Raw genomic sequence first — 25,458 nt, 5'->3', positions numbered from 1 at the left:
TGTAGACAAAGCCACAATTCGTTGTTTCTTAGAAGCCCATGAAATGGCTCCTGAACCTATGTGAAAAACATAACCAGATGTGCTTTTCCGGTCATCTACACTTCCAGCCCAATCACTATCTGTGTATCCAACTAAATCTAAACATTCTGAAACAGTATAAAAAATGCCATACCTTTTTGTACCTTTAACATACCTCAGAATTCTCTTTGCTACCTACCAATGTGTTTCTTTTGGCCTCTCCATAAATCTGGAAATTAAACTAACAGCATGCATTATGTTCGGCCTAGTTGCTGTTAAATACATAAGGCTGCCAACTATGCTCTTGTACATGCTAGGGTCAAAATCCTTGTTGTTGTCCTCTTTGCTGAGTTTTAATCCCATCACTATGGGAGTGATTGTTGCCTTGCTGTCCAGCATGTTAAATCTGCCCAACACTTCATTTACATATTTTTCCTGCGAAATAAAAATTCCATTTTTATTTTGAACTACTTCTATTCCTAAGAAGTATCTCAGCAAACCCATGTCAGTCATCTCCAATTCTTCTTTCATGACTGATTTGAAATTTTCAATGAGATAGTCATCATTACCTGTGAAAATAACATCATCAACATATAACACAACAATTAAAATTTTACTGTCCTTTTATTTGATGTAAATGGTGGGTTCTCCCTCACACTTCTCAAATCTGTTCTCCAGTAGATAGGAATCTATCCTACTGTACCACGCTCTTGGTGCTTGCTTCAGCCCATAAAGAGCTTTCTTCAATCTGCAAACTTTGTGCTCTTGGCCTTTCTTCTCATAGCCTAGAGGTTGCTCAACATAGTCCTCTTCCATTAACACTCCATTCAAGAACGCTAACTTCACGTCCATTTGGTAAACTTTCCATTTGTTTTGTGCTGCTATGGACAACACTGCTCTCACGGTTTCCATTCTTGCCACTGGTGCGAAAGTCTCCTCATAATCTCTCCCATACTACTGCTTGTATCCCTTGACAACAAGTCTTGCCTTGTGTCTTTCTATCTTTCCTTCAGCATTACTCTTAGTCTTGTAGACCCATTTAACTCCAATGACCTCTTTACCTTTTGGTAGCTCAACTAAATCCCATGTCCTATTTCTTTCTATGGCATTCATCTCCTCATCCATAACTTCTATCCATTTCTCATATTTAATTGCATCTTCGAAATGAACAGGGTCATCAACATGACAATACAAAGCAAACAAAGAATTCATTCCTTCATCACAAATGTAACTTAAATTTCTGAATTTCTTACCTTTTTCATTTGGTGTGTAAGTGCTTGAGGACGCATTTGAATTTCCTCCTTGTGGTGTGCTTAGAGAAGCACTCTCATTTCTCCTCAAGGGTGTCTCTTGCTGTCCTTGTGTTGGCGCTACTGTTTGGGGTGTTTCAACCATCTCCTCATCATCTTCATCATGAGACAAACAATTTTTAACATTCATTGTTTTCTCTATGCTTCCATCCCAAGCTTCCTCCTCAATGAACTGAACATCTCTGCTCACAAAAAACTTCTTGGTGGATGGGATATACAACTTGTAAGCTTTGGATTCCTCACTGTATACAATGGAAATACATTTCTCCCCTTTGCTGTCCAATTTCTTCCTTAGCTGATCTGGAATGTGTGCATAAGCCACACAACCAAAAATTTTCATGTGGGTGACTCCTTACTTTCTCCCACTCCATGCTTCTTTCGACACTTTGTTCATCACTGCTTTTGTAGGACACCTATTCAAAATATATATTGCACAGTGTACAGCTTCAGCCCAATAATCATTTGGCAAATGCTTTGCCTTCAACATGCTCCTCGCCATATCCATGATTGTTCTGTTCTTCCTTTTAGCAACTCCATTTTGCTGCGGGGTGTACCTTGCTGTAAATTGCTTATGAATTCCATTTCTTCTGCAAAAACATAAAAATTATTTGGAGATATACTCACCTCCTCTGTCAGTTCTCAAAACCTTGATACGCAGTCCACTTTGATTTTCTACAAGCGCTTTGAAATTTTGAAAATTTTCAAACACTTCACTCTTATTCTTCAGGAAATAAATCCAAGTCTTTTTGGTAAAGTCATCAATAAATGTTAGAAAATATTGGCTGCCTGCTAATGATGGGGTTTTCATCGGTCCACATAAATCTGAGTGGACAATCTCTAAGGGTGTCTTTGCCCTTATGCTTTTTCCTGATGGAAAACTTTCTCTGTGTTGTTTCCCCAAGATAAAACCTTCACAAAGGTTGTCCGGTTTCTCTATCAATGGTAATCCTCTTACCATTATTTTTCCACTCAACAAATTAAGACCTCCAAAGTTGAGATGTCCAAATCTCAAATGCCACAACCAATTTTCATCCTTTGGTACCCTTTGGAGAGCCTCTTGTGTTACTGCTGCAATTACTTCTTTATTTTTCAAATCTGCCCTTATTCTGAGAGGGAACATCTTGTTCCTCGTCATCTTCACTTCGGCAATACATCTTTTGCTGAGTTTTCTATCCATGATGGTGCATACATCATTTTCAAAGAAAACATTGTAACCCTTTTGAACAAGTTGTCCAATACTCAAGAGGTTACACATCATTCTGGGAACATAATAGACATCTGCTATGGTTTTCTTTTCACCTTTCTTTGTAAATATTTTAACTTCTCATTCTCCCATAACATAAATTTTACTATTAGTCCCAAGTGTGACTTGTGACTGCACACTTTGATCTAAAGCAGAAAACAGGGCTATGTTTCCTGTCATATGATTGCTGCAACCACAATCTAGAAACCATATATTTTCACTGTTTGTTTCAGCCATATTACAAACTAACAACACATTATCTTGGCTCATATTTTCTCTAGTGATATTTGCACTAGATCTATTACTCATATCATGCTGCTTTTTTCTACATTCATTTGCATAGTGCCCATATTTTTTACAGTAATAACATTGGACATTAGATTTTTCATACCTTCTTCCTTGAGCATGATGTTGTCCACTTTGTTGGCTGCTGCCATGGCCTTGGTTCTGATTTGGATTGTTGTCTCTTCCTTGAACGTTTGTTGAACTATTTCTTCCACCTCTGTATTGGCTTCTACTTCTTCCTCTCTTGTTTCCTCTGCCTTGACCTCTTCCTCTTCCAAATGACATCTGGGTCTTGAAGGCTTGCTCTAGAGATGAGTTTTCATTTCTACTCAACCTCTGCTCATGTGTCATCAGTGATACATGAAGTTCATCAACTGAAAAATTTGAAAGGTACTTTGTCTCTTCTATGGTGGTGACAATCACATCAAACTTTGAGGGTAGGCACCTCAATAGTTTCTCCACAATCCTCCTTTCTTCAAGAGTTTCTCCATGAGACCTTATCTATGTGACCAGACCAATTGCTTGTGTGAAGAATGAGTCAATATTTTCTGGCTCCTTCATACGCAGGTTCTCAAAATCTTTCGTCAGCAACTGTAGTTTTGATGTCTTCACTCTCTCCATGCCTTGATAGGCTGTCTTGAGGGTTTGTCATGCTTCTCTGGATGTCTTGGTTGCTGCTATCCTTGGAAACACACTCTCATGCACTGCTTGATATAAAAAAACAAGGGCTTTTGAATCCTTCTTCTTATTGCTCTTCAACAGCTCTTTCTCTTCCTGAGTTAATCCATTAAACTCATCTTCATTTGTTGGCTCTTCAAATCCATATTCAACAAATTCCCATAAGTCTTGTGAGGCAAACAGGGCTCTCATGGTTATTGCCAAATAGTCATAGTTTTTCCTATTGAACTGTGGGAGCTGGGTATTAAACATACCCACGCTGGTGTTGGTGCTGGCCATTCTTGCAATACTTGACTTGACAGCGTTTTCACTCTGCTGGATAATTTGCTGCAGCAAGAAACCTTCCTTCAGCTTCTTTGACGTCTTCAAAGAGCCTGGACAAGCTCTGATACCATGTTGGGAATTTCTGATAATTCCAAACAAAACTAAACAAAACAGAACAATACTCTGTTTTAACACAGCGGAAATAAAAATCGTTTGCGGAATACGGTGTTTAAGCAACGCAGTTTCGTCAATTGCTGAATGCAGTGTTTCAGCAACGGTGTTTCAGCAACGCTGAAACTCTGAAATTGGTGTTTCAGCAACACTTTGTTTTGACACACCATAGCAAAAAAAAATATTTTCTGAAAACAGAGTTTCAACAACACACAACAAAAGGGACTTTGTATTCATTAATAGTACTTCCTCTAACAGAGGGATTACTACAACGCTATTTTAAAGACAGTTCAAAAACTTCAAAACTTCACGCTGTAAAGAAAAATTACATTACTGTGTCTGCATTGTTGTACATTACAGAAAGCAAAATACTCTATCTCCTCTGAAAATCAAGACATTGTTTTTGCACTGCTGTGTCTGCACTTCTGTGCATCTACAACACACTGTTTCTTTCTTGAAAAATTTTACATTGCTGTGTGTAAATTTTTCATTCTTTCATACGCGCTGCTGCATATTACAAAAACTTCTGCACTGTTGTGCATAAAAAAAAACTCTCTATAGTTTCTACACTGCTGTGTCTGCGTTTTATAGCATTACATTTTCTTTTTTTTACAGTGCGGGACGGGGTCATAACTTTTCCACTAACCGCTTTAACTCGTTGATGAAGTCTCTACTATAATTTGTTGCTCACGATGAACAAATCTAATCTTTTGTTGTATTTCTTGAGTCGGTGGTGTTGAAACCCATGGCTGATAAATGTTGCGATGGCTCGAGGCTGGTTCTTTTCACTTTCGGCCATTATGCTCTTTAATGCGGTTGTTTAGAAGTAATGGCGCAGCGCTGGATTTGATCTTCCTCCTTCGGGAACACAAAAACAATTAAAGTGTGAAAAGACAGTAATAGTAGTGGCTTTTTTTTAAGTAAAGTAGCTGATATTGTTTAACTGTTCAGTGCAGTGGAAATTATAATTTCAACAATATAGGCCAAAGGTGAGTATCCTCTTTAACGGTTAGATTATTTTCCACTTCTTGTGGATGGAGGATTCCGAGAAATTCTAAAGGTATTGTGGATTAATGGAAGGGGGTTCTTATTTTGCAGCAGTGGAAAGCAGGGTTTGATCCTTATACGGAGTCCGCGTGAAGAAATTGAGTGTCGGTTAAGTTTCCAGGACACCCCTTGGAACTCTGGAATATCTGAGTGATTAAGGACATTTCCAACCATATCGGCTCTTTTTACTACTGGAATGAAGGGAGTTGTGCTCAGTTAGACAAAAGAATGGCCTAGGTTTTGGCGGAGGTCGATATGGGAGGAGGGTTACTCACAGAGTTGGAGGTCAGATGGAACAATTTCATTTTCCTACTGCACATAGATTACTGGGGGGTGCCCTATTGTTGTATACAGTGCGATGAAACAGGTCGTCTTATGGCGTCGTGCTCCATTAAATTTCCATCACGCTAGAGACCGTGAATCAAGGAATTTCATGGTACATCTGCTTGTGGTCATTTGAATGATGCTCCTGTAATGACGAAGCCCGACTCCATTTCTACAAGTAACCCTGTCTCTCCTGTGCACGATATTATGGTTTCTAATGATGAACATTCTTTATTTCCTGTATCTAAAGGACTCCTTTCCCCTTTTCGACATGGCCCTCTGTTACCCACAATTTCCTCGGTCGCTAATCCTCCCACGGATGTTCCTATTTTGGCCCCTTCTAAGGTGGCTCTTGGTGTTGTCCTTCCTCATGATGCTGGTGATTGTCTGAGTAACTCTCCTTTGTCTCAGCCTTCTGGGCCGGAGGCTTCGGTTGATTTCTCTGTGGGTCTTCGCTATGGCCAAAACTGGGTCCTCGTTTAGGAGGAAGCCTATTCACCATCAGTTAGAAGAGTGTCTAATAGCGGTGATTTTTCGATGGTCCACCCAATAATAATCCAGATCATATCCTATTTTGGGTGTCAACGGATAACGAGGAACCCTCTCATAATCTAAACGAGGGACAAGGTTTTTCTCAGGACAGGGAGTTGGAGGCCATTTTATATGCCTCAGACAATCTTGAACCTTTAACAATAAAAATATCTTTCTTTGGCGATATGAAGTATCGTGCAGTCTTGCCTCTCGAAAGAATTCTATCCACAAAAAAAAAGTGCCCCAAAATTCAAAAAAATCCCGGCTTGTGCCTTATCTGAGAAGGTGTCATCTTCCCCTGGAGCGCAGTCTCCTTGGATGGACCAACAAGGGATGCCTCTTGTCTACAATTCTTATTTTTCACCTGGCCAATCAGATGTATTTTACAGGGAAGGTATTCGAGTCCTTAGAGGGGAAATTCCCGAGCGTAATGGTCCTCGATGATCATTCTATCCTTGAACATTAGGGCTCTGGGAGTGACCCAAAAAATTAGCTCCCTAAGAGGTGTTATTAGGATGTAGAACCATTCTCTTGTCCTCGTTCACGTTCAGGAAACAATGGTCGCCCGTGAAAATTTATGGGAAGCCCTTCTGTCTATCTGTCCATATTGGTGTGTTTGTGCCACTGATGCGGGTGGTCACTCGGGTGGACTAGGGTTGATGCGAAACCCCAAAACCATTGAGCTCAAGGCATACATTTCCTGTGCAGGTATCATTTTATCAATACATTAGGCAGGTTCAAAGCATCGATTACGCATGATCAATTTATGCACTCCATACGTTGGTAGACAGCAGTTTTGGGATGAGGTTTCCGGCTCGGCACTGTTTGTTGGGAAATTTTTCAATGGGAGAAAATACCAAAACCAAGATTCAAACTAAATACAGAGGCAATGCTCTGTTTTACCTTACTCCAGGATCCTTTTGTGCACAGGAAGACTAAAAAAAATCACTGAGAGACAGAGTATTTCACCATAAAAAAACTTTCTATTCATTAAAACCTGATACAAAGATTTACCACTGTAAAATCATTTTCATATTCACTGCTGTAAAAAAAAACTTTTACAGGCTGCTGTAAAACAAAACTTTACTGCTGTAATAAAGATTTCATACTCCCCGCACTGCTGTGCATTTTTCATCTTGCAAATAAACAAAGTTCAACCAAAAACTTACGCTCCACCATTTTCGTATTTTTACTTTACTTCACCGACAGTAAGAAACATACATACATGTTTTATATAAGCTCCCACGTTTTTCATTTATGCAATATGCACTGCTGTGCGTTCATGGGAGTCAACCCCTGTTTTTTTCGCTCCAACAAAAACTACAACACAAAAAAAATACTTACGCTCGCTCTTACATAACTAAATATAAAAAACATATTATAATATATGCCCATGACTATATTTAAACACATGAGACGTATGCCCATTATTTCATTAATGGCCGCCACCATAAACTACGTAAACACATTAAATGCATTTAATTCCCTTCTCAGCGGTCAACAAAAACTTCACGCAAAATCTGACTTGTCGGGGGCCCGTGCACCTTCCGGAGATCGACGGCGGAGAACATTCAACCAAATCGGACAGTGGAGAGGATATCGGAAGGCACTTAACTGCTGAGCTTTACCTCCCGATGGGTCAAAGTTGCCTACGTCAGGCAAGAGCCACGTGCCAGCACCAAATTGCATCGGAGCAGATAGTACGGAAACAGCTTTTCATTTGATAGCGGTGCGATATGCCCTGGCCGGTTTGTGGTTTCATGCTGGCGGTTTTGGGCTGCGTACGTAGGGCGTTGAAATTACATTTTCAACACTCCCCTTTAATTTCAACTGCTGGGCATTCGGTCATACCCAAACACTTCCTCAAAAATTCAAAGCTTTTCTGATCCAGCGGCTTTGTCAAGATGTCCGCAACCTGTTCTTGAGTCCTGCAGTGTTCTAGGACAATTTCTCCATTGTTCACCAATTCTCTGATGTAGTGAAACCTTGTATCAATGTGCTTCGTTCTCTTGTGAAACACTGAATTCTTTGACAATGCAATAGCTGAGCTATTGTCACAAAATATCACTGTCGCTTTTGCCTGCTCTTGGCCTAAGCTTCTCAACATTCTTCTCATCCACACTGCCTGACATGCTGCTGCTGTAGCTGCCACATATTCAGCATCTGCTGTAGACAATGCTACAATGGACTGCTTCTTAGAAGCCCATGAGATGGCTCCTGAACCCATGTTAAAAACATAACCGGAAGTGCTCTTCCGATCATCTATACTTCCAGCCCAATCGCTGTCAGTGTATCCAACCAAATCTGAATGTTCTGAGGCATGATATAAAATTCCAAACATTTTAGTGCCTTTGACATACCTCAAAATTCTCTTTGCTGCCTGCCAATGTGCCTCCTTCGGCCTCTCCATGAACCTGGAAATTAAACTAACAGCATACATTAAATCAGGCCTAGTTGCTGTTAAATACATAAGGCTGCCTACAATGCTTTTGTAAAGGCTAGGATCAAAATCCTTGCTGCTGTCCTCTCTGCTGAGCTTTAATCCCATTACTGTGGGAGTGATTGCTGCCTTGCATTCTTCCATCTTAAATCTGCCCAAAACTTGATTTACATATCTTGCTTGAGATATAAAAATTCCTTTTTCATTTTGATCTACTTCTATGCCTAAGAAGTATCTCAACAAACCCATGTCAGTCATTTCAAATTCATTCTTCATGACTGATTTAAAATTCTCAATAAGATAAATATCATTTCCAGTGAAAATAACATCATCTACATACAAGACAACAATTAAAATTTTACCATCCTTTTCCTTGATGTAGACTGTGGGTTCTCCTTCACATTTGTCAAATTCATTATCCAATAGATATGAATCTATCCTGCTGTACCATGCTCTTGGCGCTTGCTTCAGCCCATAAAGAGCTTTCTTCAACTTGCACACTTTGTGCTCTTCACCTTTCTTCTCATATCCGAGAGGCTGTTCCACATAGACCTCTTCCATTAACACTCCATTTAGGAATGCTGATTTCACATCCATTTGGTAGACTTTCCATTTGTTTTGTGCTGCTATGGACAGCACTGCTCTCACGGTTTCCATCCTTGCAACCGGTGCGAAAGTCTCCTCATAATCTCTCCCATACTGCTGCTTGTAGCCTTTGACAACCAGCCTTGCCTTGTGCCTTTCAATCTTGCCTTCAGCATTGCTTTTGGTCTTGTAGACCCATTTCACACCAATGACTTCTTTGCCTTTTGGCAGCTCAACCAAATCCCATGTTTTGTTTCTCTCTATGGCATTCATCTCCTCATCCATAGCTTCTATCCATTTCCTATCTTTAATTGCTTCCTCGAAATGAATAGGATCATCAACATGACAAAATAAGGCAAATAAGGAATTCATTCCTTCTTCATAAATGTCACTTAGATTTCTAAATTTCTTACCTCTTTCACTTGGTGTGCAAGTGCTTGAAGATGCACTTGAATTTCCTCCTTGTGGTGTACTTGGAGAAGCACTCTCATTGATCCTCAATGGTGTACCTTGCTGTCCTTGTGTTGTCCTCAATGGTGTCCCTTGCTGTCCTTGTGTTGGCGCTGCTGTTTGGGGATTCATTTCAGCCACTTCCTCTTCATCTTCATCATGAGACAAACAGCTCTTGACATTCACTGTTTTCTCTATGCTTCCATCCCAAGCTTCCTCTTCAATGAATTGAACATCCCTGCTGACAAAGAACTTCTTGGTAGATGGAATGTACAGCCTGTAGGCTTTGGATTCATCACTGTATCCAATGAAGATGCATTTCTCCCCTTTGCTGTCCAACTTCCTCCTTAGCTGATCTGGTATGTGTGCATAGGCCACACACCCAAAAACTCTCATGTGGGTGACTCCTTGCTTTCTCCCACTCCATGCCTCTTCTGGCACCTTGTTCATGACTGCTTTTGTAGGACACCTGTTCAGTATATAAACTGCACAATGTACAGCTTCAGCCCAATACTCATTTGGCAAATGCTTTGCCTTCAACATGCTCCTTGCCATATCCATGATGGTCCTGTTCTTCCTTTCAGCAACTCCATTTTGCTGTGGGGTGTACCGAGTTGTAAACTGTTTATGAATTCCATTTTCTCTACAGAATCTTAGGAATTCCTTGGAGATATACTCACCTCCTCTATCAGTTCTCAAAACTTTAATGTGCAGCCCGCTTTGGTTTTCAACAAATGCCTTGAAGTTTTGGAATTTCTCAAACGCTTCACTTTTGTTTTTAAGGAAGTATATCCAAGTTTTTCTTGTACAATCATCAATGAATGTCAAGAAATATTGGCTGCCAGCTAATGATGGAGCTTGCATTGGTCCACATAAATCTGAGTGGATAATCTCTAAGGGTGTCTTTGCCCTTATGCTCTTACCTGATGGAAAACTTTCTCTGTGTTGTTTTCCCAAGATGCAGCCTTCACAAAGGCTGTCCGGCTTCTCTATCAATGGCAATCCTTTCACCATTCCTTTCCTGCTCAATAAGTTTAGGCCTCCAAAATTTAGATGCCCGAATCTCAAGTGCCATAACCAATTCTCATCCTTTGGCACGCTCTGGAAGGCCTCTTTGGTGACTGCTGCCATTTCCCTTTTATTCTTCATGTCAGTCCTGATCCGGAGAGGGAACATCCTGTTCCTTGTCATCCTCACTTCAGCAATGCATCTTTTGCTGGGTGGTATGTCCATGATGGTGCACACATCATTTTTAAAGAAAACATTGTACCCCTTATGGACAAGCTGTCCAATACTCAAGAGATTACATCTCATTCCGGGGACATAGTATACATCTGCTATGGTTTTCCTTTCTCCTTGCTTTGAAAGTATTTTTATTTCTCCTTTTCCCATAACAGACACTTTACTATCAGTTCCTAGTGTGACTTCTGATTTCACATTTTTATCTAGGGCAGAAAAGAAGGCTATGTTTCCGGTCATATGGTTGCTGCAACCTGAGTCTAAAAACCATATGTCCTCACTATGTGTTTCAGCCATGTTACAAGCTAACAGGACATTTTCTTGACTGCTGTTTTCTCTTGTAACATTTGCATTTTGTCTACTGTTCATATCATGTTGTTTCTTTCTACAATCACTAGCATAATGTCCATACTTTTTGCAATAATAGCATTGAACATTAGATTTATCATACCTTTGTCCTTGAGCATGATGTTGTCCTCCTTGTTGGCTGCTGCCTTGGCCTTGGTTCTGATTTGTATTGCTGCCTCTTCCTTGTGCATTTGATGGGCTGTTCCTTCCACCTCTGTTCTGGCTTCTGCCTCTTCCTCTTCGGTTTCCTCTGCCTTGACCTCTTCCTCTTCCAAAGGACATCTGGGTCTTGAAGGCTTGCTCAAGAGATGAGTTTTCATTCCTACTCAACCTCTGCTCATGAGTTATCAGTGATGCATGTAGCTCATCAACTGAATAACTTGAGAGATCCTTTGTCTCTTCAATGGTGGTGACTATGGCATCAAACCTTGAGGGTAAGACCCTCAATATTTTCTCCACAATTCTTCTGTCTTCAATGGTTTCTCCATGAGTTCTCATTTGTGTGATTACACCAATCACATGAGTGAAGAATGAGTCAATGTTATCTGACTCCTTCATGTTCAGATTCTCAAAATCCTTCCTCAGCAATTGAAGTTTTGCTGTCTTCACTCTCTCCATGCCTTGATAGGCTGTCTTGAGGGTTTGCCATGCTTCATTGGCTGTCTTAGCTGCTGCTAACCTTGGAAACATACTCTGGTCTACTGCTAGATACAACAACACTCGGGCTTTTGAATCCTTCTTCCTATTGTTCTTAAGCAGATCCTTCTCTCCCTGAGTTAATGCATTGAACTCAGTTTCATCTGCTGGTTCTTCAAAGCCATCTTCAACTATTTCCCATAAGTCTTGGGAGGCAAGCAAGGCTGTCATAGTTATTGACCAATAGTCATAGTTCTTCCCATTAAACTGTGGGAGCTGGGTGTTAAACAAACCCATACCAGTGCTTGTGCTGGCCATTCCTTGACTGTGTATTTTAAAAAAAAACTGTTTCTTTCAGCAGCAACACAAAGAAAAATCTTTGAGAAATACCTGGATCTTTTGTTGACTGAGTCTTCTGTCTGCCTGAGAAGTTTTGCTGCAGCAACAACCTTCTCCCTTCAGCTTCTTGAACACCTTCAAGAGCCTAAGCCTGCTCTGATACCACTGTTGGGAAATTTTTCAATGGGAGAAAATACCAAAACCAAGATTCAAACTAAATACAGAGGCAATGCTCTGTTTTACCTTACTCCAGGATCCTTTTGTGCACAGGAAGACTAAAAAAAATCACTGAGAGACAGAGTATTTCACCATAAAAAAACTTTCTATTCATTAAAACCTGATACAAAGATTTACCACTGTAAAATCATTTTCATATTCACTGCTGTAAAAAAAAACTTTTACAGGCTGCTGTAAAACAAAACTTTACTGCTGTAATAAAGATTTCATACTCCCCGCACTGCTGTGCATTTTTCATCTTGCAAATAAACAAAGTTCAACCAAAAACTTACGCTCCACCATTTTCGTATTTTTACTTTACTTCACCGACAGTAAGAAACATACATACATGTTTTATATAAGCTCCCACGTTTTTCATTTATGCAATATGCATTGCTGTGCGTTCATGGGAGTCAACCCCTGTTTTTTTCGCTCCAACAAAAACTACAACACAAAAAAAATACTTACGCTCGCTCTTACATAACTAAATATAAAAAACATATTATAATATATGCCCATGACTATATTTAAACACATGAGACGTATGCCCATTATTTCATTAATGGCCGCCACCATAAACTACGTAAACACATTAAATGCATTTAATTCCCTTCTCAGCGGTCAACAAAAACTTCACGCAAAATCTGACTTGTCGGGGGCCCGTGCACCTTCCGGAGATCGACGGCGGAGAACATTCAACCAAATCGGACGGTGGAGAGGATATCGGAAGGCACTTAACTGCTGAGCTTTACCTCCCGATGGGTCAAAGTTGCCTACGTCAGGCAAGAGCCACGTGCCAGCACCAAATTGCATCGGAGCAGATAGTACGGAAACAGCTTTTCGTTTGATAGCGGTGCGATATGCCCTGGCCGGTTTGTGGTTTCATGCTGGCGGTTTTAGGCTGCGTACGTAGGGCGTTGAAATTACATTTTCAACACTGTTAGGGCTTGACTCCTTACTTATTGTCGGCGATCTCAACTTCTCCATGGGTTAAAAAGGAAAATTTGCGGCGTAAAAGTAAAAGAGGAAAGTACGACAATTTTTTTCAAGAACATGGTGGATGCCTTCGCCCTTATAGAAGTTACTCTGCTTCGTTTGGCGCCCACCTGGCGGAACGAAAGAATAAGGACTAAGGGCATCTCGAAGGGCCTGGATAGATTTATGATGAGCTCATTTCTCCATAGGGTTTTGGTTAGTCTACAATATAGAATTATCCCTTCTTTCTTATCTGATCGGTTTTGGTTGGTCTACAATATAAAATTATCCCTTCTTTCTTATCTGATCATCGGCCTATTGTGCTTGCCTGGAAGGAGGTGGGTAATCAACGATCGTTTTCTTTCGAATTCAACCCTGAGTCGCTGAAGATGAAGGACTTCAAGTGTCTTGTTTATAAGGTTTCGTGGAGGAAGATCCTACCTGGTCCACCAGACGGTATGTCTTCCATCTATGAAAAGTTGAAGGGACTAAAAAAGGACGTCTATTCTTGGTTTAAATCGAAGAGAGAGGTTGATATCAAGCGCTCTTAGAGATTGAGGAATCGATGCTTTTTTACAATGATCGAGTTGATCATCTCTTCTTCTCTGATCTTTATCGTTCAAAAATTTTGGAACTGGAGGGAGCAAAGAGGAAAATCCTTTCATCTGAGGAAGATTTTCAAATTAAAAGTCGCGCTTTATGGCTGGAAGCTGAGTATAAGAATACTAGATTTGTTCATATGTATGTTAATCTCATAAAACAGGTGAACTCCATTAGGGTCATTTGGGATGAGGTTGGACATCATTTTTCAGCGCAGACAGATATTGAGAGGGTCATTGTTATGCATTTTAACAGTATTTACAAGAAACAAGAACAAGATATTGGTGCTCAAGTGGAATTGATAAAGCATTTGTCGGAGATGTTCTAGGCGGTTGACAATGCCGAGATGGGAAGACGATAACCAGAGATGAATCGTTGGTTATTCTTAAAAAAATGTGAGAGAAAAGAGTCGTGGACTTGCGGATGCGGAATGGATATTTTTCATCATTTTTCGGAACTAATGCTTCAGGATGTTCTTGCCGTGGATGAGGAATCCCGGTTACAGGTTTCATTTATGTGGCCATCAACGCCTCTTTCATCGATTTGATTTCCAAAAAGGATGACCCCAGGTCATTTGTAGATTATCGACCCATTTATCTTTGCAATTTCTTTTATAATATTATTTCAAAAGTCATTGCCTGCCGTTTCTTTTAAAATATTACTTTTAAACTCATTGCCTGCCGGATAAAACCGGTGTTGTCAAAGTTTATCGAGAGCCACGGAAAAATGTAGGGTATACTATTAGCATGCGGACTAACTTTCCATGGCTTTTTAAAAAAGATTGACTAATTTTTAATTTTCTTAAAAATAATTTGTCCAAATTTTATATCATAAAATTATTTTACTTTAAAAATCGTCAAACATTTATAGAGACTGTACAAAATCTTTATAAATTTAAATATTTTTACAAATATGTCCCTAAACATTTTATAGTTTGTATGTTAGGGACTAGTAAGATTCACCAAAGTTTCTAAACTTTAAGATAATTTATCATCCTTAAAAATTTCCTTGTCCAAGACAGTGTGGGTTCCTCGAAAGTTGAGAGATTCATGATAACCTAGGAAATGTTACACTTAATGAAAGTCTCCAAGTTAAATGCATGCCTTCTTAAAGTGGATTTGACCAAAGCCTATGATTGAGTGGATTGGGAGTTCTTAAAGTTGGTGCTAATAAAAATTGGTTTCTCACCTATCAACACAAATTGGATCATAGCTTGTGTCATGATAACTAACTTTGTGGTGATCATCAATGGAATTCCCACTCAATTTTCCCACTCAATTCTTTAGGGCTCACATGGGTTTGTGGCAGGGGTGTGCCATTTCTCCCCTACTTTTCCTTCTTGTTATAGATTTCCGAAGCCTTAAAATCAGGGACATGAGGATGGGCGGAGATATCTGGCTTTAAAATTACCAGACATGCTACTATGTCTCATCTATGTTTTTTCGACGACTTATTGTTTGGTGGGGAGAAAGAGCCTCGAGAATGGCTAATCATTAGTAAAATCATTACTTCCTTTAGAGAGGCTTATGGACTACTTATGAGTAAGAAACACTATTCTAGTTTATGGGGATAGGGAGGTTTGGAAAATGAGACAGATTTGTAGCCTCTTTGATATCTCATGTTGAAATATAAGAAGCACTATTCTGGTTTATGGGGATAGGGAGGATTTGAAAATCAGACAAATTTGTAGCCTTTTTGATATCTCATGCTGAAATATAGATTCCGGTTTTGAGTACCTTGGTTTCAGACTTAAACCAACAGTTATGGTAATAAAGATTGGGAATGGTTGACCAACATATTTGAGAAAAAATGGTCAGGGGGGAAGCATAGGTGGCTTACGTTGGGTGGCACATTGATTATGCTAAAATGAGTGCTCCAAAACATTTCGGTATATTGGATGCAACTTTTCATGCTACCAAGGGAGATTTTGCATAAAATAGAAACTACTATGACCATATTCCTGTGGTAATGTAGTAACCAAAGGAGGAAGATTCACCTAGTTAGATGGACGGCACTAGCAAGACCGATAGAGGAAGGTGGTTGGGGCATCATAGATCCCAAAATTTTTAATAAATTGCTCATTATAAAAAACATTTGGAAGGCAATGACTCATACCAACCTCTCATCCGCAATTTTTAGAGAAAAATATATGAGCCAACAATCTTTATCTACATGGACTCGAAATGGAGCTAGAACTATGGAAATTAAGTGTATGATTTGGGTTAGCATGATGAAAAATCTTCACTAGCTTGTGGTTTTCCCTCTATGGGATGTTGGAAATGGTACATAGATAGATGTGGATCTAGATTCTATAAATTGTATGATAGGGAACCATTCCTTATCTATTTAGTTACTTGATATCATTCATAATAGAGGAATTTTGACTCTACACGAGAGCTACTATGATTTTAATATTAAAAATGTGGTTCATGGATGGAAATCAGCTCAGGACTTGAAGGACTTTATGCCACAAAATGGGAATCTTATCTTAGGGACTTGAAGGACTTTATGCCGCAAAATGGGAATCTTATCTCCATCTTTTGAGAGAAGCGGGCATTTCCGCCAATGCAAACTAAGGCCGTATGGTTTGGTATGGAACGTTCAAGAAAGAGCAACCAACCGTAAAGGAAATATATCAAAGAATGCCTGCTGCGGAGATCGATCAAAACACATGGTTTCAAGATACTTGGAAAGCGATCTCCCAAACAAGTTAAAGTGCTTGAGGTGGTTGGTGTTAAACGACAGAGTGCTCACGTGGAAAAAATTAAAGGAAATGGACTTTGCTAGGCCAAATATTTGTATTTTATACCATAGTGCCAAAAAACGTGGAGCATTTGTTCCTCTCTTGCTCCCATGTTGAGGCAGTTCGGGACGGCATTCTAGGATCATATAATCCCTAAGTTTGCCAACAATTTTAATCATTGAGATAATGTATTTTCTATTGGTATAAAAACCGAAACAAATATCACTCTCTTCCTATCTACATATTTTGGACTATCTCGGTCAGCAGAAAAGTAGTGATTTTTGAACAAAAACCAACTTTAGTCCATGGGAATGTTATAAAAGCAATGGCATATTTCAATGAGATTGGACGAGTAAAGAGGAAAGAGAAATATAGAGAGGTTAAAATTAAAAACATATGGAAGGTATTCCATCTTAGGTTTTTCGATTGAGCATGTGAAAAGAGAAAATGTGGATGTGGTGCTTTCATTAAAATCAATCGAGGTTTTTATTATCATTTCTGGTGGGAAGGAGGAAAAGGTGTCAACAAAAGAGCTTAGATTATAGTTTTGTGGGGTGTATTATTTGCTCCAAAGTGGCTAAGGATTGGGATATTGTGGGTATATGGTGATGCCGAAAGGTATCATAGATTGGATCAAGGAACACAATCAGTTTAGTCTGGCCATTTTATCCAATTGGATGAATAGTGTTAGGATCCTCATAAACTTCTTCCAACACATCCATGATTATGTATACAAATAACAAAATTACACTGCTGACCTTTGTTGAGAAGAGGTATAAAGATGGTTCTTATAAGTGCTTTTATGCAGTTTTTGAAAAAGATGTCAGAATCAAAAATGACATTATCACTTTTATGTAAGTGTCTCTCTTTTTCTTTTTTTAAAATTTTCAATTTTAAAATGATAATATCTTTTTTTTAAATTTATATGCTCTCTTTTTGTTGGGATACGGAAAAAAGGGGTAACCCATTTTTGAGCCTCGAAAAATAACTTGGAACAAATAATATAAAATTGAAAAACATGGACTTCTAGAGCCGTTGAAAGACAAGATATGCAACCTTCATAGAAGATAAAAGTACACGATAGGTTAATTACAAGAATGTATTTGTACTCGACAAAAAAATACTATAGAATTAGGGACCTATGATATTGTACTTATAAGGAAAAGGAATGTTTTTTTCCACTAAAAACACTCTAATGTCACAGTTGAAGAATGCTGTCTTTTTCCAACTCTGCACACCCTTAGCTATCCATGTTTTGTCGACGTTAATATGAATTTACCAAAATCAAGTATGTAAGTATAGGGTTTGGCATTTGATATCTTTACAGGCAAATTAGGGCTAAAGTTGATAAGATCGATTTGAATAACTCCGACGCTGACGCACACAATAACATACATGCCATGATAAACTGATCCATCTTCAATCGTCACCGTCTCACCCTCGTTGGTATATTCTAAATTCAAACATAAGAAAAAAAAATTGAGAATCTCGTTTGAAAGCAGCGCAGTAATCTTTGACAAGGTTCGACAAAGTTTTGCCTCCACGATATTTCATTCGATGAGCGAGTGATTGTCCTTTATTGATTGGCAATGAGCAGCACCTTCTGCAACTTTAGTCGGTCATCCACCACATGTCCGCCCGCAGATTCGAGGAACACTTCCTCCCGCAGATATATTCGTAGCTTCGATCATCCGCAACCAATGATTCTTTACCTCCAAATTCAGTAGAAGTCAGAATTGTCTCAACTTCTGCAATCCAAACCAAAATGTTTGATATCAGTAATTCGCAGCGATTGAAACATATATGAGAATTTTGGAATCTTAAAATCGTGCAACATAAAGTCTATTGCCAATTCCAACGGCGTTGAAGGAACGCTTAACAGTATAAAGAACTCTGTTACACCGAACCGCTTTTTAGAGGTGGGAAACCTGTTCCAGTGGTTCCCACACTCTAGGAAGCTTTGGAATTATATGGGAACGTTTTCATTTTTGTGGACATTGCAATAGGAGATTGGGAAAGTTCCGGAAGCTTTGAAGACTGTTTTTTTTGAGTTCCCCCTCCCTGGGGTTGGGAAATACAGAGCATGTAGACAAATATGTTGAACTGCACACAAAACATGAGTCTTTCAATCTTTGTTAAAACCTTCATAGGAAGAAAGGCCAAAGACATCCTTAACACTGCTATCCTTAATTAACATGAGTCTTTGTTGAAACCTTCACAGGGAGAAAGGCCAAAAACATACTTAACACCGATATCCTTAATTAAGAAATTGGAGCAATCTCTTGATGCGTTAAGGAAGTGTATGAATATTTATTTTTTTGTTTATGTATATGTATAGCAGAATATTGTGTGCATATTTTTTTTTTCACTCACTGGTTCACGGATACCGTGGTCAGTGGGTAGCCGCTAAGTCCACGGTTTTAAACACTGAGTGGACGCCACCCGAAGGGCATCAACACCCCTCGGCCGTGGTCAGTGGGTAGCCGCTAAGTCCACGGTTTTAAACACTGAGTGGACGCCACCCGAAGGGCATCAACACCCCTCGGCCTATTTACTGACCTAACCCCAAGAGCTTTCGGGATTCGACCCTGTGACCTCCCATTGGCGAGGCACTTGATTTGACCGATTGAGCTAATAATATTGTGTGCATATTGTATGTGGCAGTCAATGTTTAACCATTAGAGTTGCTTTACTTTTTCTCATAAGAATAACTAGAGAAACATAGGTAAAATTGTTCCTTTGTAGTTTTAAGGCAGATTGTTCCAAACAATGGTCATGTGTGACAGAGAACTGATAATGTACTTGACATTTTCATATTTTATATATATAAAAGGGAGAGACTCAAAAAGAGAGACACCCAGAGAATATATTTATATATAAGAGAGATTATATATTTAAATTGATTTTAATATTTGAATATTTTGATTTAATATTAATTTTGATTATTATATCATTATATATTTTTATTTTTTTATTATTCGCTGTTCCTTGTAAATTTTGGAGAAACCTCTAGCCATTCCCACCAGTACCAAGTTCCCAAAATTTTGGAGAAACTTCTAGCCATTCCCGACGGTACCAAATTCCCAACATTTCCACGTTCCAAAAACTCATGCAACACAAATAAAGAACAGAACAATACAATCCGTCTTTAACTTGATTTATAATAGGAATCCTTACGATTTGCCAGATTCAACATCTTGCGATGGCGAGAAAGAACTTCGATCATTCCCACGATCGTAATTTCTCAATCAAATCTCCCGCTTTAAGTGCTTTGATTCGATTCCCTACCATGACTGTTATATGTCTCCATCAAAGCATGACAAAGGGCTGATAGATGTAATGCTTCAAGACCTTCGAATACCTTATTACCACAATCAAAACCTTCCGTTTTTAAACTGTAAATATTTTATAAACATATTATTCAGATACTCTCAAATTTTGATTGGAAGAAAGTTGTTTCATATTCTCATTAACGATCTTTAACACGTGCTCTCACAATTATTCCCCAATTTTATTTTATATAATATATTTATTATGCAGTTTATTTTATATATTTATATATGTTTTTATGGGGTTTATATAATATATTTTACAGAATATTTTTATATTAGTGTTTGTTTATAGTATTTATCTTATACTTAGTATTTATAATATAAATTATTTTGGTTTTTAGCATTAATCTTTTAGATTTATAATATCAAACTAAAAGGAATAATATTAAACTCTAAGAATATGAATTTAAGACTAATAAACCCAAATCCAAGTGATTAAAATTATAAATCCAACACATTAATAAATTCAATGAATAAATTAATTAGTTAATTATTAATTTATCAATTAATTGATTAGTTATCAATTTATCAATTAAAATTTCAACCATAGTTAAGCTACATGCCCAACCATATTCCAATATTAAACCATACGAATATGAAACATTAGATTAATAAACTCAAATGATTGAAATTATAAACCCAAAAGATTAATAATCTCAAAGAATTAATTAATTGATTAGTTATCAATTTATCAATTAAAATTTCAACCATAGTTGATCAACATGCCGAACCATTTTTCAATATTTCCTAAAATAAATATTGTTATTACTAAATAAGTATTGTTATTAAAATTATTATTATTAATTTATATCACTATTATTAATTAATATTATTATTAAAAAAATTAAAATTAAATAATATTAAATAATTATTTTTATTTAATAATTCATGTAAATGAATAATTACTCTGGATTATAATAATAATATTGATTTTACTGTAATAATTATTTTTAATATTATATATTTATGAATGGTAGATACAAATGAATCATTGTCTTATATCAACCACATTAATATTTTTAATGTGATTGTGCTAGTATATAATACATTTATTATGCTCTTTATTTTATATAATATATTTTATTGTGCCATGTTTTTTTTCTCACTCAAAACTTATATCATATGTTTTATGAGAATGCTATATTAATTTTGTTTTTTTATGTTCCGATTATATGTATATTTTATTTATTTATAAAATGTTTTTCTAAAAGAGAAATTGACATTTTTCTAAAATTTAGATGTTTGTTGAATTTTATAACTCATAATAAAATGTTATTAGCTATATAAATTAAATGGCTAATAAATTGGTAATTAGTATCAAAATATTCTATTTATGATATATTTCACATTACTAAAATAAAATTTTAAAAAATCATAAATAAATAAATAAATTGTAATTTTATTATTAGTTATCATTAATTAATCTAATAGGTGTGTCTATTTTGAAATAAGGCTCCCAAAATTTTAATTTAAATATTAATAATTATCAATTTAACCTCTAATGAATATTCTTAAATATTCATAATAGTATACACAAATCAAAGGGAAAGATTTATCCCCAAAGTAGTTATGCCCATTTCCCCTCTAAATTAACTTCGTTAATTAAAAAATATATCTTACAAACAAGTGCCATATGAAGTGAATTATAATTTTCTTGGCATATTGTATTGATAAGCCATGGTATTGGCTCATGAAAGTATAAAAAAACCTATCTACACATTAACAATATCCATAATAAAATAGTATAAACCTACATAATATTGTTTCATAATTTTATATATATATATATTAATTTTTGTTATCATGTATTAATTGTTTTGATATTTTTACTATCCATTTAGTTTATATGATTCCACTAGTTATAAAAATAAAATAAAAATATGCCTTACTTCAATGCTCGTGCCAACTCGTCTTTGAATAACCATGTTTGCAGCCACTTTTTGAGGCTCACTACTCTTGTTGAATAATGCAGCCTCTCGGCTATGCATTGAAAACATGTAGTGTTGTTGAGATCTTACATTTGATAGCGCATAAGGGTCGCACCTCAACAACACACCACCACTCAATCTTCATACTCTACTAAATTTCGTAACCTCAACTCCTTATCAAGGTTTCATCTCAACACCTTTCACGCAATTCCTAACTAAGATGGCCTATAATGGCCTATAGCACCAAGGTTTATCAACACTTATGCTACATGTTCGCGCTTAGAATCGGGAGCCTATCAGTCCCTCGCCAATCGGGACCTTTTGGTTATGGCCACTCATCTCCTACCTCCTTGATCTGGAAATCTCCCAAAGACTACATCAGCTTGTCGTTACATGACAAACACTTTTTGTCACAACTCTCTATGTACAGCAGAAGGAATGTTTTTTTCCTTTTCCTATGTTTGTTTCTATCATTGGCACTATTTCTTTACAAAGTATATATATAGTTACCTTTTTCCGTAAAAAAATTACTTTCTCTTACTCTCCAATTAAGATTTATCTCAATTCTAGATTTAGTATAATTATCGAGTATGTATGACGGAAATACCCTTTTAACCAAATAAACACAATATGCTATATGGTTTACAATGGTACATTATTTCATTTGGTATGTTTATGTACCACACATCACATATAAATTAAACCATACCCTACTATTGATTTCCTTATATTGTTTAACTATGTGATAGTTGAATTAAATTCCTACGTACTAAAGTGGTGCAATATTTATAACTTCTTCACTAATTCTCGTATTACATGTGCCACCCCTCCTTAGGTGATTAACCATGTAATTGGCTTCCACCACGTCTGCCTCCGTCACATGGAATCCATGTGACTGCCGTGGAAGCATTGGGATGTTTGTGTGAAGCATTTGGATGGTTAGGATGAGGGGATCGGCATCGAATGACCACACTTATTCTACATAACCCTAACCCATTTTGGAACATGATTATTTAGTTAATGCACCATTTTCGCTGTCGTTATCTCCAACTGAAGGCATCGCCACATTAATCTTTGTCCATACTCGACATCTGGTTTTCTGTGGGTGCATAGATGCCATGAAAACAAGTGTACTCTACATGCCTCCATCACCTGTGACTTCTGGTGTTCCTACAGGTATTTTTTGCTTCCGATTAGTTTTGTTTCCTATTTTCTATGTTTTTTTTTTCTGTATGGTTTTCCACTCTCTCACTCACTATTTTTATGTTGGTCCAAGGACTCTGCCAATAGGCTTAGTCCCATTTTGAGTTATGAAGCCCAACTTTGGGAATTTATTCCATCACTGTGATGTTGTGGTAGCCTCGAGGTAGTTATTTTTCCATGGTTCAATTCAAGTTAAAATTATTCCACTTGTGCAACCAATTTTTTTTTCACATTTACTTGGGATTTACCAATTTTGGTTTCCTTTTTCCTTATACAGAGAGCATGAAAACACTGACCCCTCAACTTTGTGGTCTCCATTATCTTGAGAAAAGGTATGGTATGGTTCGAGTACTTTACACTGTTTTTCTTTTTGTTTAATTTTTCCACATCTTAGCATTTATATCCTTGTGTGACTACTATTCTTTTGTTTTCTCCTCGTCCATACAGTGGTATCGGTGTACAAACTCCTCGATGTAGTGAGCTCAATCTATGGAGAAAAAGTATGAGCTATGCCGAGGTAATTAAGAGTTTTAGTTTACCTTGGGTTGTGGTAATTTATATAGTTTCACGGTTTATATAGTTATAATTCTATGACTGGAAAATTCTTATGGACTTCCCATTTATTGATCCGATAATCACCCTATGAGTGACCTTAGTTGAAGATTTATTAAACAAAAAGGTATTACAGACCCATGTGCTGGTGTGTGTGTTCTGTGTTATTGAAACAACGGATTGATCAGATTGCCAATACATAGAAAATAAATGGAAAGACAGCAGAGAAATACAGTAAGCAACACAAAGACACAAGCAATTTTTAATAAGGAGTTCACCCTATTCTCCAGAGCTATGTCTCGAATCCAGCTTCAGTGGTGGCCTTGTTTTATTGTGTCTTTCAGCAGAGAAATCACAATGCAGAGACTCAATATGAGTTCTCCTGAAGCAGATTTTGCTTAGCAGGGTGGTTATTGGATTCCCCAAGCCACTCGGAGTACACAGACTCTTGTTCTTCCTACCAGCCCTGTGACCCTTGGTCTACAGTGGAGAGAGCTAACTATGATGCTCAATCCTGACAGATTCCTCTATGAGAAGGCTTGATTCTTCAAGCTCTCTGGTGCTCGATGCTGCCTGCGGTCAGCTCGGCCCTTTGTCTCCTCTGCTTGGCTTTACTATTCTCTGTGCTCAGTCCTACTCTCAGGGTTCACTGTTCATTGTCTCTCTTGGTCACTTGGACTCTTCGCTCTCTCTCTATCTCCATTCAATTGTCTCTGTTCACGGCTTTAGCCATTCGGTCTCCATGCCTGTTCGGTTCCTCTCCTGCCTGCGTCGATTCGCCTATTGCCTGCATTCTTGGAGTTCCCTGTTCGGCGTCAGCATAAATTCTTGGGAAGTAGCCACGTGTCCCAATCGAAACAGCGCTAGCCTGTTCGTTGATTCATTTCTTTGGTTATGTTGTCGATACGTTCTTTCTCCACCATGGCAGTCAATGGATTCCAAATCCCCTTAAATCGCGGCTTAATTCTTTATCGATTTTGCTTCTATCTATCGGGCGTAATCTCAGCCGTCCGATCTGGGTTCCTCCATATCCAACGTCATACGTACGTTGAGCGCGGTTGACTTGCTCGACCAATAACGTGCGATCACGGCGGTTTTTCTCTCACCTCCGCTGCCACGCATCGATCATTGAGTGGGATTTCTCCACTCTCCTCCGAAACCTCTTACTATTCAAGGGCACCCCGATCAATACCATCGGTTTCCAGGTTGTGGGTCTCACCTTTGTACGTTGGCGCTTTTTGTTTCTCTACCCGAGGTTCTCTGGCTCCCAACATGACCAAAGGCTTAAGGCCCCTCCATTTTGGCCCTGTTTGCCCAACGATGCGCGATTAACGCTAATCGCGCATCGAAAATTAGCTCCTTTTCCGGTTTCGGGGCTCCGAGGGGCTACATCGACCTCCTGCGCAGTCTCCATGGGCCTAGGTCAGCACGCTTTGATCGAGGTCCTTGTCGTTCTGTGTCAGCTGCCATGGCCACTAGTTCAGGGTGTTTCTGATTGCTGTTTTGGATTCTTCAAGGATTTGTTTTGTCCCGATACAGTCATGGTTCTATGACAGTCGTTTATGGATCCGATTTGGATCATTTATTCTATTAGTTTAACTGACCTTAGCGCTCACAGTTCAACTGTAGCTTTGCAAGGGTGTGGTTAAGAGGGGGGCATATATAGAAGTACCAACCTCCTTCCATGGCATACCATCCATTGATTGGTAAGGGTGTAGGTACTTTTCTTTTTCCTTTACCTCTTACATTTTGTTCTGTAAAAGTTCTAGCTTAATTCATGTAATGCTAATTTCTTGATTTCCCTTATTGCATAGGTGCATAGTACCTCTACCTAAATTTACTTTTTTCTCAATAGTTTGGCACTTTCAATAATGGCATGCAATTCCTTTTCGCTACTAGGTTGGTTCAATTCCCCCCTTTGTGGTTCGATTGTTCAACATACCAATGGGGTTTCGATGCAGAAATGATTTGGGTGCGTGAATCAATTTTATATGTTTGATA

The sequence above is a fragment of the Pinus tabuliformis genome, chromosome 8 (genome assembly GCF_031772625.1).
Source record: "Pinus tabuliformis cultivar Carrire ecotype Pingquan chromosome 8, CPIR1, whole genome shotgun sequence".
NCBI classification, from domain to species: domain Eukaryota; kingdom Viridiplantae; phylum Streptophyta; class Pinopsida; order Pinales; family Pinaceae; genus Pinus; species Pinus tabuliformis.
Note: the sequence above shows the minus strand (reverse complement) of the source record.